General features: G+C 36.9%; 1 protein-coding gene across 15 annotated transcripts in view; it reads right to left on the bottom strand.

The window, feature by feature from the left end:
- LRRC4C (leucine rich repeat containing 4C) overlaps positions 1-15,133 on the bottom strand; it is a 483,436-nt gene that overhangs the window by 22,781 nt on the left and 445,522 nt on the right. For 2 of the 15 annotated variants that reach the window (XM_063158821.1, XM_063158816.1), the window contains one exon: positions 1,587-2,189. The exons of the other annotated variants lie outside the window; for them this stretch is intronic. The gene's annotated coding sequence lies outside the window, so the exon portion shown is untranslated. The remainder of the gene's footprint in view (positions 1-1,586; positions 2,190-15,133) is intronic. 15 annotated transcript variants of the gene reach the window in all.

Consider the following 15,133-nt stretch of genomic DNA (forward strand, 5'->3'; position numbering starts at 1 on the left):
TGTGCCATGCAAATGAGACTGAATTGCTTCTGGGGAGAGGTAATGAAATGGGAAGATGAGTGTCTTCGTTACCATTTTCTATTTCAAAGAATAATCATGCCTTAAAGCTGCTGAGACCAGTTCCTCAGATACTTGTTTGTGGCTTGGGCTTCCAGACAAATCATGACATTTACAAGTGCTGTTTCATCCTTCCAAAGATGTTAGCGCAGCTGACTGACTATTCTGTTGTTAGCTGAGAGGTGAATATATAAATATACCAAAACATATATATTTCATAGGGACACATACTTAAAAAGAGATAGGGACTGGAATTAAGGTCTCAAAAGAGGAAATTAACTCACTTGCCCACTGACTCACCCTAGCCTAGCCTTGTTTGAGGATAGTCACATGATCCATTAATTTGAAATCTAATTATGCTCTACTACCAAGCACAAATGCAGGGAACTGCATGTACCCAAGGAGACATTTCAATGAGCTTTCCTCTGTGGAATGTCTGCAATACCTAATTTTAAATAAGGACCCAAGATTTTGCCTTCACTGAAATGAAGCTAATCTCTGCACAGTGAACCAAAAGAGCATTCCCTTAATTAGTGGTGTCTGTGTTGGGCCAGACACAAACATGAGAGAATTACATTCCAGTCCTGAGAATTATTCAAAATCTCCTTCTTATGTGTCTTGTTGAATTGGCAAATATATGTTCTCATGCGACTAAAAACCCCACTTCAAAAAAAAAAAAAAAGTTGATATCTCAGTGTTTTAATCACATTAAATTTTTAGTTCTAATTTATCCTTTGGACTTAGCATAGGGAAACAAGCCTATCAACAGAGGGACAGATCATGTGGAGTCTGTCTAAAATTCACCCCAGCTTTTCTAAGATGGATTCACATGGGAATTCTTCCCTTGTTGAAGTCCTGTTTCTTTTTAAAAAAACCTCTTCTTGCAGTGAAATTGGTACCCTTATATCAGTGAAAAAAAAAATACTATAGGTGCTGGATTAAATGTTTCATTTGAAAACACATCCAGCAGCATAACAGAAATGTGCAGCTCACTGCAGCTGGGATTCAGCATGCACTAAGATGACCTCCTAAAACTCTGCACGATCAAATATTTCATCTAAAAATTTGTCATCCATAGTTTTAGTCCTTCTGAAACCTTGAAAATCAAATTAAATTAAACAGAACATTTTAGTCTTATTATCATTGCCAGCATAAACAATTCAATCAAAATTATCACAGATAATAAAAATCAGCAAAGATCACAGGTTTTAAAAATTACTTGATCACTAGAACAGGGAAATCACTATCAGTTTCTAAGAACAGCTGTGGATGTGCTGTGCTTTTATAACCCATTAAAGGTATCTTAATTTGTACAGTTATCACAGTCCCCCTATTTCACATTGGTGCTTCACAGGAGCTTTATCTGAACACAGTGTTCCATATCAGCAGCCCTGCAATCAGCAATAAAATATAATGAACCAGTGTTAACGGCACAGTGTGCTAGTTTTAGCAGCATGTCAGTCAATGGTTTTGTTAGTTTGGCCAGGAAAATTCCAACTCGCCTGTAAATTCAAGTAGATAGAAAATACCTTTTTCTCCAAGTCTGTGCTGCAGATGTCATCTCTGGCTTTTACTATGTTTTTTCCTCAGACCAATTAAAGACAGCTTGTCATTATTGCTAAAGTATTCCTAAGTCCAGCTCCAGACACAGAAGGGAGTCATGGCTTTATGGTTTATTATGGAAATAGCTGGGTTTTCAATTCCATAGGCACCCAGAGCCAGTCAAATAAACGCTCCCCTTCTGCCACACACAGTTCTCCAGTTACATTGGGTTAGGTGCTTTCAGCTTCATTTGAAACATCAGGTACTGGTCATTGCTTAAAGCAAGATGCTGGATGTCATGGCTGTGTGATCGGATCCAATGTGGTAAAATCTCTCCCTGCAGGAAGCAGACATCCCTCTAGATAACTGCGGCTGCTGCCGTGCCGATCACACTGCGTGCAGGGCCGTGTCTGCAGGGAGAATTTATGGGCACACCCTGCAGGCAAGGGAGGCTGGAAAGCTGGGGGCAGAGCAGGCGGGCTGTGGAAGCATCGTGGATGGCCAGCAGTCCCCATCGGGCTGTACGGCAGCAGAAAATGAGAGCGCGAGGGAGCTGCTGACAGCCCACACACTGGATGATGGGTTTCTTTCTGAAATGAGGAAAGTAAAACAACACTCAGCAGTGATGAAAAGACGTAAAAGAGCAGCCCTGAACTATCACTTCTTTCAGTGTTGCAGGGACTGGCTCTGTGCCCAAGGCAAAATTACATCTAAGCTCTCACATGCAGCTGAGCAGCTGAGAGGGAAATGGTGGTGTGTGCAGGGACTATGTGAGTTAAGTTCCCATTTCTAATTGATCCTAAAAGGAGCTGAAGATTCCAACCTCAGGATTCAGCCTAAATGTTATGAATGTCTTTTTTTTTTTTTGCAGTCTTGTGCAGCCAAATGTGGTGTTGTGAAGTGATACCATAGTGTCCCTATAGGACATGTAAAAGTCCTTATTCAGGAAAGCTACAGCTCTCAGACACAGTTCCCCAGTGCTGTGCTCTCACATCTGCGCTCCACTAAAACCAAGGAACCTCTATAAACACTGATGCCCTTCCCAAAAAAGCATCTGGTCTCTGCTATTCACCAAAAGGTATCACAAGGGTAGAGGTTTGTCTAGATTTAAATGTGGGGATCAATGGCTGTTTACTGGTATTGCGAATATCTCAAGATGTTTAGACACACAACTTTACTGAACTGAATAAAAGAGTGACAAAGCCCTGCAATTCACAGCACACATTGATATATTTATTGAGATGAATTTAAAAGAAAACTCTGTTACACAAAGGTTATTTTATAACTACCATCTGTCAAGGAATTCTATATTTTTCCTCTAGAGCACTTGTACTGCCCACTCTCCGGGATGGGAAAAATGGAAGAAAATAATCTTTAGGTTGAGCCAGTAAGGCAGTTCCTCAAATGTCTCCCTGCATATGAGGGGACATATGAGTTAAACTACAGATGGGCCAGCTCCAAGACAGACGGCTATTTCATTTTTTAAATGATGAACAACAGATAACATTGCCAGCCATCTAAAGCCATGTTGTTAGCTGTTCTTTATGCTGAGTTAGGGTCACTGCCTGTGAAATCAGCTTGTCTGAGAATAATCAACATACTGTTCTCAACTATTTCCAGGGGAAACAGAGCTGGTTTTGTTTTCTGTCATTTCAAGTTTAATACTCTCTTCTTAATCTGAGTTTTAAAGTGTCTCACAGAAGTGTCAACTCTGAGTTGCTTGATGAAGGAATTTCATTAGTCTAAGGTGACATTTTAGGTTTTGTTTAAATCATTTCTAGTGTTATTGCTTCCTGCAGAGAAGGATTCTTTTAAATCACCAACACATTGCTGTGCACAGTAGAGACCTCCCTTGGCAGGATATGAAAGAAAAATCACGTACTGATAGCTATTCATACTCTAAAAGTGGGCAGAGAGTAATGAGGAAAAAGGCAGTCAGAGAAACTCTGAGCATGGACAATTTTTGCAGAAAGAGTAATTAGAGGACAAGGCATGTTCCAAAGTTGTTGACGAAAAGCTTTTCACATAAAGAAGCAATTAAAACTCCCGTGACCACAGTTCAAAAATAAACCAATGGCATTTCCTTCTGTACCACATTTAAAACTAAGTATGTATATGCATAAGGATTAAACATAAGCGAATGCATTGCAACTTCATTTGCATCATCAACATCCTTTAAAAAGAATTAGAAATATTCAGCAAAATATGTTACACAAGAAATGAATAAAACTGTCATAAAATTCTTAAGACCACAGCTGTCAAAGTCTGTCTCTATATTTTCCAACTTACCTAGCATTTCTACAAATTTACTCTAACCTCAGCTAGTTTGACTTCATTAAAACCAATGCCCAGGTCCCAGATATTATGCCATTAATTGTTCTAAGGCTGATTCTTTGAAAGACTCAAATGCCTGAACATAACATGGTCAAAATACATTTTAAAGTTGTTTATTGCTGGTGGCTACAAATAAGAATTAAGCATTCAAAAAGGTAGCAAGGTACAGAAATTATTGAAAAAACTATTTTTCATATTTCCTAGTTCCCTGTCTTTTCAGCTCGAAGACAAAGCATTTTTTAAATTACTGTTCTCATAGATCTCTCTAAAGCTTAAGATCTGTCTAAAATGTATTTTTTTCCTACATACAAAAATTAATTTTTGTTTATTAGAAAGATTTTGAAAAGCAATGTCAAAATCAAGAATGAGATTATCAAAGCCATTTGACACATATTTAAATGTGTGCTCTTCATTTATTTATATTTTCCATTAAAGAAACAACTATTACAGGAAGGTACTGTCAACAGAAAATTTAATTTAAACACTAGGGATTATTTGCCTCTTTTTCAATTTTTTTTTTTATTTTAACATTTTCCTGCAAAGCTCTGATCACAAATAATAGCATTGTGTTGGCACATGAACTGCAGAAACAAAACCTTATTGGTGTTTATTCATTGTCTGTGCGGCAGAGTGCAAAGTGCACATGCATTAGCTATAAAAATTCTGTCTGCTTTAATAATTTATGCTATTATTAGTAACACTGCGTGAGCAGGCATGCTTCCCAGTATTCTCTACATACAAGGCAGAGTTCAAAATTCATGTATGTCCTGTGGTTAGGCTTTACTATTGCATGAAAAATAATAAATAAGTTTAACATTTAAAAATATGAATGTTTCTATATAGACCTCCTCAAACTCAGCTGCTGGTGTTTGTCCTTCCTCAGGATGCCTTAATCTTTTCTTTTTAACAGAGTCAATCCTACTTCGTTTCTATTTAGGTCATGATAATGAGTTACCTGCTTTGGTGAGTCATCGTGCTGCTATTGACAATTCTCACAATATATAATGAGGTATTATTTTAAAATGTCAAATTATTTTACCATCCTACACTCATGATACTTTCTGCTCTTTAAAATGACTACTGGCCACAGGTATATATTGGAATTTGCTGCAGAAATTGCTAGAGTACATGTGTAAATATCCACTGGTTTGTTTTTTTTTTTTTTCTTTTCTTTTTTTATTAAAATAAAGTCAGATTTCCCTGAGAGTTAATGGTCACCTCCTAGATTTGATTTTATGCTTAGTGGGCTGAATAATAAGACTGGACAGGAGTTTTACAAGATTTTTTTTTTAACTGAATCCTTGGAAATAAAACAAATTTGTCAGATCTTCCAGAGGAGTGGGAAGTCCAGAAAGCGTGTCAGCCCTATTCAGAGATATTATCTAAGACCATCTCTCTGCCCACTGCAGAGTGAGGGACCTGGGGGTCCTGGGGCTTCTTCCTTTGGAGCTCTGGCTTAACCTAAATCTCCAAACTTCTTGTTGCCCATCTTTGCACCTAAGCTTATGTAAGAAAGAGCACAGGTTTCCTGAGCAGCTCAGGAACCCTAATGTTTTAGTTATGTTTCTCACTTTAGTTTGCTTGAAACAGTATCTTAGACTTCCTAGTACACATGGAATTTGAAGTTTATTCTGCAATTCCTTTTTTTTCTCTTATTATTTATTTTTGAGGTAAAGACTTTCATCATCCTTACAGTTTTGAGGTAAAGACTTTCATTATCCTCTGCAGTAAGAGGAAGGCACGTGTAGGAAGAACAGGATGGTCAGAGGATGGTTTGGACAATTCACATAAATGCATTCTGTAATGCAGAGAAACAGCTGTGCAGAGGAGGATTGTGATGTGATGATGGTTAACTCTACAGAAACAATTTTATAGCAGTCAAAAAAGCATATTAACATCAGGAATTATTAGGGAAAAACCAGAAAACAAAACAAAACCAGCTTGCCATTCTCTCTTTAAATGTATTACTTCCACAAGGCTTTTGACACTGACTCCTGTAATATTGTCATAGGCAAGCTCAGGAGTTGTGAGCTGGATTAATGCACAGTGAGGGGGGTTGAGAACTGGCTGAGTGGCAGATTCCTGAGGGTCATCAGCAGCACAGGCCCATACCCCAGAGAGCTTCAGAAGGGCCTGGACAGGCTGGAGAGAAGGGCAGAGAGGGACCTTCTGAAACTGAACAAAGGCAGGTGCAGGTCCTGCTCCTGGGGAGGAACAACCCCCTGCAGCAGCACAGGCTGGGGGCTGAGCTCTTGGAAAGCAGCTCTGTGGAGAAGGACCTGGGGGTCCTGGTGGAACACAAGCTGTCCATGAGCAGCAGTGGCCAAGAAGGCCGATGGGGCACATTGGCATGCCAAGAAGAGCATTGCCAGCAGGCTGGGAGAGGTGATCCTGCTCATCTGCTCTATCCTGGTGAGGCCTCACCTGGAGCACTGTGTCCAGCTTTTGCTGCATCTCTCTATGCAAGCATTAGAAAATAAAAAAGTATATGCATCATGACACAAAAATAAATATTTTTTCAGAAAGCAGATAGTTATCCAGAAATGCATGCTAGGTGAGTTTTTGGAAGAGTAAATCAATAGGAATTAATAAACATAAATCTACTCCAGGCTCAGAAATTAATCTGAACTGGAAAGCGTTCAGAGAGAGAAGAGAGACTGAGAAAACCTAGCTAGGAAGGAAGTAAAAACAGTTGACAAGCTCTAGGTCTTTGGCATGTTCATATAATTCCTTATAGAAAAAGAATTGCTGGGCCATATTACCACCCTTATATCGAGGCATTCATCATGTTAAAAGCAGTTAGCCAGGTGACCTTGCATCAAAATCTGATTCAAGGAGACAAGCTAGCAGAATGACAAACTATCAAGAGTATCAAAAAAATAACATCCCAACAAAGTTTTAAGTTGAAAATACTACAGAGTAAATTAATACATTGTTATTGTTGTTAGTTTTGTTTTGTTCTTTTCCTATAATGTTTCCTGTATATCTACTGTGTGCCACTACAGGAAAAATATACTGAAATACATGGACCTTTGGTCTGACTTGGAAAGACCTTTCTTGTGTTCCTGCTAGCTAATTGGAGACTAGAAATATTAACAATAACATGCTTTATAAGAAATATGTTGATCAGATGTTTTGAACGACTAATTGTCCTGAGTGAGAGACCTACAGGAATGAAAAAGGGGGTAGGACATTGATATGAGAAGAAAATGGAAAGAATAAACACAATACTGACTTTGTTAGACATGAGGATGTTTACAATTTTGCTTTTCTGCAAGAATTTGGGACTTAAATATGAAAACAAGTGTATGGCTAAAGTCCAAAAAAGAAAATGCAGAACACATCCTACAAAGTGTGAATGATGTTCAAGAAAACAATCTCTTAAATACTTAGCATTGACGGCAGTTGGAGCTAAGAGAAGATAATTAACCCTGTCCTTATTGAATTGATATCTGCATTTGGAGTGGGATGCTTTAATGCTGTCAGTACCAACTAGTTACATTTATGATTTCCTTAAGTCCAATATTTTAAAAAATAAGAATGACAATCTTCAAGATATCTCTCCTAATTCAAGCAGAGTATAAATTTGTTGAGTCAGTAGAAGTGTTTTCCAATAACAGAGCTAAATAATAAACAATTCTACAGATGGGCTAAAAGTCTGAAAAAAAAATTCTATCAAGTATTTCCAGTGGAACTCTACTAGACAATACACCATGCTCTACCACAAACAAAATACCTAAATAATGACAGGATTCCTCACTATTTACCAGGAACAAAGACAGAAATACTTCATTTTCCTGGTTTTGAACAGCTTACATACTGCCAATGCTACACAGTTAAATTAGATTAATAGAAAACAGTGAATTCCTTTCCCTATTAAGTGGGCTTCAAAGTTAACACTCATGAAAAGAAAGCACAACAAACAGAAATATTTGACACAAGAATGTTATAGACACATAAATTCCAACATGTGCACACATTTGTACGCACACACACAAATTCTTGTTTTTCATTCCCACTCCTTCTAGATTGTTTCTACCTCCTAAATCACTTTGGGGGAAAAAAAAAAATCACTCTTTGTACCTTGATTATGTATTTGGCCAAAATTTTGGTGCCAGCAGTAGAATTTGATCAGTTTTTAAATCCTTATATAGTCACTGTAGCTATTAAAGAATTGACATGTTTATTGCCACTGCAACTTATTTTGCATGAAATATTAATTCTTTGCTAATACCCCAGGATTCAGTATGGTAGGAAAATCTTTCAAATGAAGAAGCTGAAATTGCAAAGCACAAATACAGAAGCAAAGAAAAACCTAAAGATATGGAGAGAAGCCAATCCCCAAAAATAATTCATTTTTCCCCCTATCATTTATTTTTATTTCATGGCATAATGTGCCCTGCTCATAATCTCACAAGCCAAGATGAACCTTGATACATCCTTATTCCAAATTCCACATATTCAACACGGTTGAGTCAGTTTCTGATTGTCTGAAGGCAAACTTCCATCTCTTTCCATCCCACTGTGTCAGAATTTTGCTAGTAAATATTTTCTAGTAAAGAGTCATGAGATTTTTGGTTTCGTTTGGGTTGGGTTTTTTTCTCATTTTGGTTTTTTCTCATTTTGGTTTTTTTAAATATTTTGGGTAAATATTTTCTAGTAAAGAGTCATGAGATTTTTGGTTTCGTTTGGGTTGGGTTTTTTTCTCATTTTTGGTTTTTTACCTACTACTATTCATTACAAAATCAGAAGCATTTCATGCGAGTGCTGCATAAGCACTAAACTTCATTAAATTTTGACTCAGTATTAGCCCAGCTGTGGTGTTAGAGAAATCAATGATGTGGGAGCAAGGACACTTTCAAATATCTTTCTTGGATTCATCATAGACATAATCAAGTGATAACTCAATGGAAAACCGTGGCATTTACATTCATTGAACTCATAGACATAATCAAGTGATAACTCAATGGAAAACCGTGGCATTTACATTCATTGAACTCAATGTCTTCTATGTTTTAGAGTTCAAAGTAATTTCATTTTCATGCTCCAGAGTCAAATAGGCATTTTTGTGCACTCACGTTTTAATTACATTGGTTTCTCCTCTTTTCTTTCTCGAGGATCTGTCACTAAGACTAAAATTGTTTTTCAAAGCACATCTAAGCAAGAAGGTGACTTTAGGGTTCATTATCTAATTGATCAAACAACCTGCTAATTAAATGCATCTGGGCCTAATCAAAGTAGAGACATAATGCAGCAACACAGTGAAACTGTCAGCAAGGTGTGTGAGGCTCGCACCATCAAGGCGAATGGAGCTCACTCTGCTGCTTAATTACATTAAAGCTAAGAGTTTCCAGGGAGCCTGGCTGAGAGAATTGGCTGTGTATCTCACATTGCCCTGGATATGTAAGACTGTGGTTTGGAAGTGCCTGAGTCTTAGCAATAAGCTCTGCTTCACACGACTGCTCTTGCCAAGCTTGCTCAGCTCCTGCAGCCTTGACTCAGCACGTTTGAGGCTAGTGTAAAATCTGGGCTGAATGACCTGAGTGAACGGGCTTCTTCATGGTTCCACAGTCAAGGCTGGACACATAGATCTGCTAGATCTCTAATGTTCAATAAACGCCATCATTTCTAGTGTTTAAAAGTAATGAGCTGCAATGAGATTTACGGACACTGCCTTGTGCTCTCCCTTAACTCTAAGTCAGTAGTGTTTTCTTTTTCGTTAAGGCCTATCCCCATTCTGAAATAAAACCAAATAGCTGACTAATCTCTATAAATCTGCTGATGGCAATGACTCACCTAAAAAGAAAAGGAGATCGGGGAAAACTCCACACTTTTTCCTACTATAAGAAAGAACAGCAACTGTGTCCTTTGAGGAAAGATTTAACAGTCTAGATTGATAACATGGGTTGGAGACACATTAAATATATTCTTAGATCTATCTGAATAATAGGTAGGTCTTACTGACTGAAGGCTGAGCTGTTCAATCAAGGCTAATGTATACTTTGCACACAATGTTTATGAAAAGGTGAACAATATTTTTCATCATAGATATTGCATTTATTGTAGTAACATCTGGAAATGCAAATCATGGTGGTAATGCTGAGAGAATCTTACCCCAAAATTGACCTTAAAAGTGAGAAGAGAGGCAAAAGTAATTGTCTAATCCCATTAAAAAAAAAATCAAGAGCACATTTATGACCCAAGCTCTCCAGCATCAGTCTTCTGTTCGAACTTGTGGGCAAAACTCCAGTTGTTTAATGATGTGGATAAAAACTCTAAAGCATGGCTCTGCCTGGTGTCACTCCTGGTTAGTGACCAGTTGTACACTGCTGCAGTATACATTGCCCTGGAGCCAGCACAGTTTCCCCATTATTTTATAGAGTGGCATCTTCAAAATGGAAGAAATTAGCTGCTAATTATGATCATACACTGCTGCCAAACATCCCCTATTTTTTTGAGTATTTTCAAACTTCTCACTACTGTGAAAGACATAGCAATAACCTCCAACAGAGAGAAATATCTTCTGCCAAAGAGGACATTTGCAAACAATTGCCTGGGTAGGGTAGAAATCTCCAGTTATTTCATATTAAAGTGTTTCCAGTAGCCCAAGTATAATGGCTCTCACAGGGTGCCTCTGAAGCCAAACCCAGAAAGAGATAATATGGTTTCATAAGCCTGAAATAAATAAAAGCAGATTCCAAAGTAAAGAACTAATGAAATTCACTTCAGTGTCAAGAGAATAGGAGTAAGGATAGAAGAAAAAAAGAAAAATTAAAAGCCTATGTTTTTAAACAGATTTTGCAGCCAAGCCAGACTTCAGGAGCTCCACCCGTAATTATATTCACAAACATTGTTATTGTTCCTGGGAAGCATCATCTGGTTTTAACCACTTTCCTTCTGAGATTAGTTCAATATGTTTACTACTAGCTCCCCAAATTTAACTGACATATTCTGATTTGAATCTTAACCATTGTGGGTATATGTAGCCACTGTATCTGAGTTTCCTGTCAAATCCAATGTAATTTCATAACCTCCAAGGCTTTTACAGCAACAGAAATTACAACATAACCCTTTTAATTGAAAGCACTTTAGTAAACAACAAAAAATTTGACAGAAAGTTCATGTACATGTCAGGAAGAAAGCATGCACACATAGTAATATAAGTTTGAATGTGTATATGAACTAAAATATGAAATCCCAGTTTTGTTATCAAAGAAATTTCATATCTGACTTGCAGTTTTCAGAGGCAGGAGGCCATTAATCATCAATGCCACTCAATTCCCAGCAGTCCTTACAGTTCTTTAGTTCTTTAGCTTTACTTTTGATTTATTTGTACAAAGAGATAAACCAACTGGTTTAGCAACCAAAAAAAGCAATCAAAAAATCCCAAACCAATCACTCAACCCCAAAACCCATATCTTAATAAGTATGTGCAAAAAAGCTTAAAACAAATTAAAATCTTGCAGCTCTTCTCTAGGTAACAGCCTAGCAAAAAGAAGCATTAGTTCAGAGACAGAAGTTGCCTGCTGTTTCAAAAGTTTAGTACAACTAGAAATTTCACTACTAGATTGTGTCTAGGACACAGATTTGGGGAAGGAGCTTCATTGGGTAAACCTACAAAGTTTTATTATCTTTAGACTGGCAGAAGCTGAGGGGCCTGATGCAGCTTCAGCCAAAGGACACTATGAGAATTTATCTTTACTTCACAGTTAGGGCAGTCAAGGAAATTTCAAGGAATGGGAAGGGCATGTAAAATAGACAGTAACACCAACACTAAGAGTCAAGCAACAGTCTTCACACCCTAGAATCTGAATTACTTCTTTAGCAAGAGAAATGGCTTAACTTTCAAATGTTTTGCTATATAGGAATCAGAGGAAACATACCTGTTTTTTCTGAATTTTCTAGTGTGCTACTGTAGGGAATCAGCAACTCTGCTTGTTCCAAGAAACTCTTTTGCAATGTTTAAAATCTCAAGAGTTCATTAGAAAAAAAGCAAAGAGAAAAATACATTTTTCTCATTTTGATTACAAAGGATTGCCATTTTGGGGTTTCTATCTCCCTAGAGGCTTCTAGAACTGAATTTTATAATGTTGCTTCCAGAGATTTTGTAAGAGAAAAAAACATTTAATCATCAAGTACTCCATAAATATTCTATTCATAATATTATCTTATATAGAGTGAGAAAGTTTTTTTAAAAAAAGAGTTAATATAGACCCATGGGTGGCAACTAGCAAAAATGAAATCTGAGCAGTTTCACTGAAGCCAAAAACTTACCAAAGTCATTGTCTAATTAAAATGACTTTTGATTTGACTTTTTCTAGATTTCCAATAATATACAGGAAATCAAGAAGGCAAGAGCAGGAGATTTGCTTCTTGCTGACACTCTGTGTCTTTGCCAAAACGTCACCTTCCTTCTAGTTATGAAAAGAGATATCTAGCCCTGAAATTCTGAATTTATTAGATGTTACAGCATTCAAGTGAGCACAGGTATTTATTGCACGAACATGGCAAATGTCTAGCAGCTGCAAGTACACAGGAAAAGTACATTTACAGGAGTAAGGCAATCCTCCTTATGCTCTGCTACTGAAATGTAGGCACTGCAGCAGAACATTAATAGTCATATTTTAAAACATCTGGGGGATGGTACAAAGGAAAATAACAATAGGAGTTCCTGGAGGCTGGAAATAACACATTGTGATTTCAAAATTATTTACTTGGATGTTCTTTTGGAAGGGGTCATTGCCTCCCCTGTTTCTAGCCAAAGTGGACCTCAAGCAGGGAAAGGTGGGATGCCTTGGCACAGGCACATCAGTGGCAAAACAGGAAGAATTTAGATTTCTGAATTCAGCTTGATTACAGCTCGATTTATTTCTTCTACAGCAGATTCATTATTTACTAAACGGGGAGTTGATTCATCCAGATCAGTGAGTACTTGGACTTGTCCTATTCCAGCAACCTGCATTTTACATTTCTTCACAGTTTTAACAAATACAGTGCAAAATGCTCAGCCAAATGAGAGCAGTTTTCTTTCCTTTCAAAAAGCAAATAATCCTTGCATGATTTGCAGTTGCTGTATTAATTATATTTTTAAAAAATCTATTTACTTATGATTTTTCTAAGCTACTCCAAAAGTAAAACCATTTAAATGTTGATTCAGTTTCAGTGCCCAAGAGAACTGCCCCCAAGGAATCCCAGCCACTGAATCACTTGAAAACGCCCTTGTAAATTAGCAAGCATTGCACAAACACTGCTGGCAAATTCAATCATTTCTGTGTCATGCTGCATTGTTATCTCCTGCTCACTTAGAGAGCTGAAGTTCATTCTGCCTTGATTCCATGTAGGCTAGTGAGATGATACGAATGACTTTGGTTAAGTAGCATTGACTCTATTAATATTTAAATACAGAGAATAATAAAACCAGAGCAGAAAGACTTAGAAATTAAACTACCAATTGCATGGTTCTTCTTCGTGTTCTCTGTTTCTTTAATATCCATCATTTCTTCAACAGTACTTTTCCCTTTTAAATATTCCTTTGTATTTAATGTAGAGCTATTAGAAGAAAGAAATGCAAAAGATCAAGGTTCAAGCTACAGTATTTCTTATGTCTATCCCTATGGGCTTTCACAGGAGTTACCAGGGTCAGAATTTTGAAAACAGATGCTTTTGCCTAAGCCCAGACATCAGCACCTTTTAGAGATGCTGTTATATAAGCACTTTCAGAAATCAGAGCCTTGATACAATAAAATCAATCTTTTGTTTATTCTTTGAGTGATTGCTTCCTAAATTACAGGGAACTGAGAAAAATATTCAGAACTTTAATACCACATATATCCCTTCAGCAACAAAGGCAACAACATGTGAAACTATTACATGAACCCCATGTCAAACACAATTCCTACTATATTCCTACTATAAAACTCCTGCAAGTAGCAATTTCTTAGTTGAGACTAAATAAATAAAGGATAAAAATCTAGACTTTAGAATTTATTCTCATCATGTATAAAATGTTTCCTAAATTTTAGATTTCATTAATTTATACTTATTTTGATCATGTTATAAACTTATCTCAGTGTTTTATATAGTTACATAAGTAAATGTTTATATTGACTGATGTATTATTTCAATTAAATATAAGCACAGGAGAAAAAAGACTTTGTTCTGCTTGTTTGAGTTTTTTTTCCAAGACTAAGAGACAGTTCAAAATTTATTAAAAACACCCAAACCTGCTACATGACTTTTCATCAGGGCTAAAAATATTAACTTTCAGTGGAGCAGTGAGGATATAATTAAAGTTTGCAGATGCTGTGTTTCCAATATTTGGAAAAGAGTGCAAAAGACATGAAGAATAATTCTTACTACAGTATTACAAGTGTATTATCTGACAGTCTATTAATATTTTCCCCATTTTATTCCTTAAACTCAAGTAATGCTAATATTGTTCTCAGGCATATTACAAAGGTTCTGCCTATTCTGTTTGTTTAGATTTATAAACTCACATAAATTGGTGTCAACTATATTTGTATAGATAAATATCATTTAATCCTTTTTTGACCAATAAATGGAAGTGATTAAGCAATAGTTGGGTGAAGAACTATCACCTCACTTGTCTGCCCCTCCTACAGCTAATATTCCAGCCTTAATGAAGTTAGTCATCTTGCATTAGATATAACAGTGCCAGGCAAATTGTCAGTGATGCCAATAACTTGGCAATTTTCTGAAAAGCCACTTCAGCCGTTAAATTGTCCGAGTTCTTCATTCTCATCAACTTGCTAGGGGAATAATTTGAAAATAAGATGATCTAGAAGTCTAAATAAGATATAAATAAAATTCTTTTTTTTGCTCTAACAGAGAATGAGGATGCCTTGGATTTTTGGATCCTGATCATAAAAGTACTTAATACAGCCATGTTCTTACTTATGTATGAGATGTACTTACATCATGACATGAGATTCCTGTCACATACAAAACTGAAGTAGATTTTAATATATAAAGCAAATTGAAATGGACAATTTGCTGCAGAAGTGCTCCCATATGTATCTCATGAAGTTTAACAAGGCCAAGTGGAAGCTGCTGCACCTGGGTCAGGGCAACCCCTGGTGTCAATACATGCTGTGGGATGAAAGGATTGAGAGCAGCCCTGCTGAGAAGGGCTGAGGCTACTGGGGGATGAAAAGCTGAACAAGACCCAGCAATGTGTGCC

Source organism: Melospiza melodia, chromosome 6 (assembly GCF_035770615.1).
Source record: "Melospiza melodia melodia isolate bMelMel2 chromosome 6, bMelMel2.pri, whole genome shotgun sequence".
Taxonomy (NCBI): Eukaryota; Metazoa; Chordata; class Aves; order Passeriformes; family Passerellidae; genus Melospiza; species Melospiza melodia.